General features: G+C 32.6%; 1 long non-coding RNA gene across 1 annotated transcript; it reads right to left on the bottom strand.

The window, feature by feature from the left end:
• Positions 1–990: 990 nt before the first annotated feature.
• LOC105140557 (uncharacterized) lies at positions 991–2727 on the bottom strand. Its single transcript, XR_845207.1, has 3 exons — positions 2543–2727; positions 1730–1800; positions 991–1169 (listed from the first exon to the last, which is right to left on the bottom strand). It is a non-coding gene; the product is annotated as an uncharacterized LOC105140557 (long non-coding RNA).
• Between the last annotated feature and the right edge of the window lie 3392 nt (positions 2728–6119).

The raw sequence follows: 6119 nt of genomic DNA, 5'->3' as shown, positions 1-6119 counted from the left end.
TATTGTTATTGATGTTGTTATTGTTGTTGTTGTTGTTGTTATTGCTATTGTTGTTGTTGTTGTTGTTGTTGTTGTTGTTGTTGTTATTGTTGTTGTATTGTTGTTATCTATAATTTATACAATTAACCTCCTTATGGTTCGACCCTGGTCTTGCTGGTTTATTTATTACTTTGACACTCTTGCACTTGGGAGAAGACACCAACCTTTTAATCATGTCAGGTGTGACTGCTTATGATGAAAGGCAAAGACACCAAAAGAGAACTGGTGTAAGTGGAGTTGGCAAGCAAAAAGGTATAGAAGCTCCAAATATAGAAATTGAGATGAAGGATTACGAGGAGTGTACCGCAACTCTCTCTTTCTATGTGATAAATGGTAGTGATCTTTTCCAAGTCCACATGGTGATAGAGAATTTTGAAACCACTTTAAAATGTCCTAAGTGAAGGAGGATGCAACTGCCTATGAAAGGTGAAGGCACCTTAGATAGAAGGTGTTAGGGTCATAATATGAGCCCAAGTTCATACTACCGTATAACGACTAATGGAGACACCTTGGAGAAGGTGTGAGGGTCACAATAGGAGCCCCAATTACAAAATGCCCTAGAGACAATATGATGGCTAAAAATGCCCCAGAGACAATGTGATGGTTGAATATGAGTGGACAAATGTATGGATAGCTAATGAAATGGCTATGATGAGTATGGAGATAAATGTCGAATTGACTTTCATGGATATTTCCCCTATGCTAAAGGTCAACGAGCTAGAAGACATTTGTCTTGGACAATGTCACGACCCGAATCTCGGGTCCATGACTAGCAACGCAGGAGCAGTGTCGAAAGGACACCCCACCTACGCTAAGCCTCAAAACAGACATATCAAAAGAACAAGATATTCAAAAATATGTAGCATTTCATAATCTTGAGAAATATTATATTACTCAAAGCTGATGAAATCAAAGGATAGTTCAAACTCTTCATCAGTAATTAAAACAAAAATAATAATTTATAATACTCATTACATTGTCAAAATCCAAACTTAATTAAAACAGAGTAATAGTGGAGCGTCTAAGACATCGAATCAAAACAACCTTGAATAATAAGCAAGGCATACCGACTCAAAACTGAAGAAGCAAAAACACTCAACAAAGTCCAACTGCTATCAGAAACTAAGAACCTGAAATAATATTAAGAATGAGGGGTAAGTTTAACCAACTCGGTGAGGGAATAATATTTAATATACATTTTAGATTATTTTTCATATTAATAGCTTATCAGATGATTTATCTTGATATACATATACATACTAAACATATTATCATAACGTAGTGGAATACATGTCAGAGATCAGATGACACCCAAAGGTGACCAGATGATACCCGAAGGTGACCACTATGGGATGATCAGTCACCACAGGCTGATGCCTCTCTCACCAGCTAGGTATACAGAATACTATGTGCACATAGGCTAACTACTCTCCGTTAGCATGGAGTTACTGACAAGTCCTATATCAAGGCATAATAGATATTCACAAAATCATCAATTAAACATATATCATATCAGATAGAATTTAGCTCGATAGAATGCGAGTGCAAATTTCAAGAATAGATGAGTACTCGGAAAACAAAGCAAAATATATAAATATAAATATTCAAGAGATTAACTAATCATACTCATCATATAATCAACATACATATTTACTTATATTATATGCATATTAAAGATTATCCCACTCACCTGAAAAATATAGAACTAAAGGAACGTCAGACGAAAGACCCGAAAATCCTATTGAAGATCGTTAGGAGAACCTAAAAAAATATATGAAATATAATCAAAAACAACTCAAACAAAATATCCTAATGCATAAAATAAAACTAGGTTTACTCTCCTAGGTTTAGGGACTAAAACGACAATTATCCAAAATAGGGACCAAAATGTAATTTTACCAAAACTAGACCAAACTATAAATATATAACCATACTGAAATTTCACCCATAAACCATCCTTAATTCTGTCCAGAACGAACTAGGGACCTAAAAGTAATTTTTATAAAGTTTAGAGACTAAAATGTAAATTCCCAAAATTTAGGGACCAAACTAAAAATATTCCAAATCAATTATCAAACTGAGATTTATCATCCTTAACCTCATAATAACACTGTCCAGAATCTCAAAATACCATTAGGGGTCAAATTATAATTTTCCCAAAGTTTAGGGACTAAACTGTAATTTCCACAAATTGAGGGACCAAATTGAATTTTCATCATCTTCAACCTCAAATCCAGAATTGTTCACAGATTACCTACTGTTCTTTCTAGACTTCCAACTTAAAATTCACAATTTACACAAATCATAACTCAACATCATTATCTTTACCAACAATCTCTCAAAATCAACTAATTAATCAATTACCCATAACAATCAACCCTATAACATTCAAATTAATTCATCAATTAACCCAAAACACAAATTTTCAAAACCCTAATATTTATCAAAACATAAATTTAAATTTCAAACAACACATTTATATATTTAACAACCTAAATCTTACCTTTAAAGTTATTTCCTCTCAATCTCTTCCCTTTCCCTTCTTTTCCCCTCTTTTCTCTTCTTCTTCTTCCTTCTCCCTCTCTTACGTTTGCTCTCAAAAACACAGCTCCCTCTTTTGTTCTTTTTTTTTCTTCCTATTTATATTTATCAACTATTATTCAATTACCACAATACCCTTTATTCATTTTACTCACTTCTAAGCCTTTAAGGGCTTTGTTGCCTTTTCCTATTCCTTTTTATTTTTTCAAAACATTACAGACAATAAGTGGGTGACTTGTGGAGCATTAAAAGGCAATTGGTAGGAATGAGTAGAATGCATGTGTAGGTTCTTGGAACAAGTTAACTCTTGTCAAGGTTATAAGCTCGGTAATGACATTGTAATACTCAGAGTATGAAGACAAATATGGATTAACCTTTGATAGGTTGCCCATATGGTTAAAGGTGAAGAGCTACCTGAACTCTTGAGACTAAGAGTGGAAGGCTCATGGAGAAGTAAGGCGTGGTTTTTAAGGTAGAATAAAGGACAGACGCAACTCCTAGATGAGTAAACTCTTGAAAAAGTGGTGAGCTCATGATCATATTAGAATACTTAGATAATGATTGTCGCACTTAGAAATAGAAATTTTCGTTTGAAGGGGTGTTATAAGCCTTGGTGTGAGCTTTGAAAAATCATTTCGGACCGAGCATGGTTGATACGCTCGAAAGACAATGTTATGTCCCAAAGGCAAGCATTAACACTCTTTAAATGTGAAGTGGGAGACCATCTGATTAAAGTGATCCTTTGGTGTGAGTAAGGGTGTGCTTTGGTGACTCTGGTGATTGAAAGGTTTGGCAAGTACCTGTAAACTTGGCCAAAGATACTCTCAAAATGGTAAACTTAGAAAAGCTACAGGATGCAAGCTTGTGTTAAACAAGTAAGAAGACAATTGCCCATATAAATAGCAAAGGAGGTGATTGTTTGGAAATTATTATTATTGTGGCAAATACCCATCTTCAAGAAGAAGATGGCTTCCATTGTCAAAGAGAGTTATTGGTGCAACAACCAAAAGTCACAAAGTTGACAAAGGTTAGGTGACCACCAATAATGAAGATGAGTTGGAGGAGCATCATTCCTGTCTATAAACAGACACCAAAAGAGCCAAGAACAAAATGAAAGTATAGAGAGTGAAGTGAAGAGAAGAAGAGAGAAAAAAGAGTTGTTGCCATATGCAGCAGTGTGTGTGAGCTGAGAGTTGAATTAGAGTGGATATGATCCTGCTTCTCCATGTATTTGTTTTGTATCCTTTCTCTATCTCTAATAATATTGACTCTCCCGTGGATGTGGGTGATCTACCGAACCACGTTAAATATGGTGTCAATATGTTTAGTCTCCAATGGACAATTATCAGTACATCACTAGTCCAAAATCTCCCAATAATTTATGACTGAAAAACAAAGATGTGAAAAGTAAAGGGGAATTACAGATTTTGTCTCTATTCTCAACTTCTTTCCTATGAGGGAATTATTTATTTCAAAAAAAATTCAAGGAAATTATAACACTGAAAGTGTGAGATGCGGACGTTGGATTTTGAGTTTTTCATTGTCAATATAGGCCCTTTTGGTGTCGCACTTGCCCACACTATCATGTGTCCACGAAAAAAAAATGATGGAAAAATACAATATTCAATTGCTACTAAAATGTTAAAAATAAAAATTGTATAAACCCCTCAATAACCAAAATGATATTTTTATTTAATTATATAATATTGAAAAAAAACAATCACCATTAATGTTTGTAAAATAAAAAATATTATAAAACTTAATTTCAAAACAACTAAATACTAAAAGATAAAATTAAAATATATATATATAAAAAAAAAAAACAAAAAGTAACTCAATAAAATTTTTAAAAAAAACTAGCAATGTAGGGAAGTTCATCAAGGCCCGTGACTTGAATCATGCAAACAAGATAACATAATAAAAAACAGAAAAAAAAAATTAAAACTCAATTCCTAATACAACCAAATATTGAATGACAAAATAAAAAACATCAATCTTAAAGAAACAACCTAAAAGAAAATTTGAGTCAACCCAAGCTAAATCATTATACTTGCAATCGAGATCATGAGACCAAAATAACTCCACAAAAAAAAACAGAGAAAATTATAAAACTCAATTTTTAATAAATTTATTTTTTAAGGATAATCAATGTTAAAAAAAAAAGAATCTTAAAAGAAATTGATGTCAATTTAGGTTAACTTTTTAAACTCGTGATCTAAGTAATGAAATTAAAATTACTCCATAAAAAAATCACTAAGACCAATTCTTAATTAATCTAATGTTAAAGGATTAAATTGAGAAAAAAAAATCAATCTTAAAAAAGAATTCAAAGAAAAAATAATTAAAAAAATAAAAACTAAATTTAAAATAATATTAAAATGATAAGGTAACTTTTAATTTTGGTTGGGCAATATGATTCCCACGAAAATAAAAGAGAAAATAAATGGAGTACTATTGAAGCCTTACTGTTACCCCTCCATAAACACCCATCACCCCTCTCGAAAGACATTGTCATAGTGCTTCCAATACCACCAAAAAATTCACACGCATTGTTTAAACATGACTTATTTCCTCCACGTATTAGTCTGTGCATTACACACACCAACCAAGTTATCCAAACTATTGAATTCAGCCCATTATATTTATTTTAGTTTTGATTTTCATCCCTTAAACATTGATTGTTTTACATCAATAAAATCTAATTTTATTTTATTAAGTGTCGGCATCTAGTAATTAAAATAAATTATCAAGCCAAATTTCAACAATTTATAAGAATAAAATTAAAACAAAAAAGTTAAGTGACCGGGAAAAAAAAAAATCACCCCTACAGTGCAAATCAATCACTGATTTAAGCAAAAATATAGATTGAACATTTTTATAAACTTCAAATTTGGACTTGAAGCTCTAATTCTTTTGGGGTTTTTTTTTTCATCAAACTAAGCATCAATAAAGTCATTTTCCTGACACTGCAAAATCCCTATTCACAATCATTAAAAAACAAATCACCAATATCAAACCTAATTTAACACAACATTAAAGAACCACAAAAAAAAAATGAGACTAAAACAGACAGATAAATCCAAGGGGGGAAATCATCATGGTGAATCGCCAAGCCCTCTTGGTTTCTTTTTATAATAAAGGGGAAATGGGCTGTAGAATGGGTGGCTTGGTCTTTAGCCAACACCTCAATTTGAGCCTTCTCAAGTGCCTAGACTGAGGTGCGGGTAATAGAAATCTAGTTGACAGAAATATCATGATACTAGTGGAGATTTTTAGGGAATACTATTGGTAACGAAACGAGTCAATTCCACATGTTAAACCTTTTTTGAAATGACAGTGCTACAATTCTCAACAGTTTGGGTTGGTTAAATATGGTATGTTCTAGTAACAACCATCCCATGCACAGGGTTATGGACCTCGATTCTAAGTTGGTTACCCCGGTGCTTTACTTGTTCATTGGACTTGCAAGATGTTCAATGGACCATATAAATTAGTCATAGTACACGTAAACTGGCCCGAACACCTCACGTAAATCAAAA

Source organism: Populus euphratica, unplaced genomic scaffold (assembly GCF_000495115.2).
Source record: "Populus euphratica unplaced genomic scaffold, PopEup_1.0 scaffold107.1, whole genome shotgun sequence".
NCBI classification, from domain to species: Eukaryota; Viridiplantae; Streptophyta; class Magnoliopsida; order Malpighiales; family Salicaceae; genus Populus; species Populus euphratica.
The sequence above is the reverse complement of the archived record's forward strand: the minus strand, read 5'-3'. Positions and strand labels throughout refer to the sequence as shown.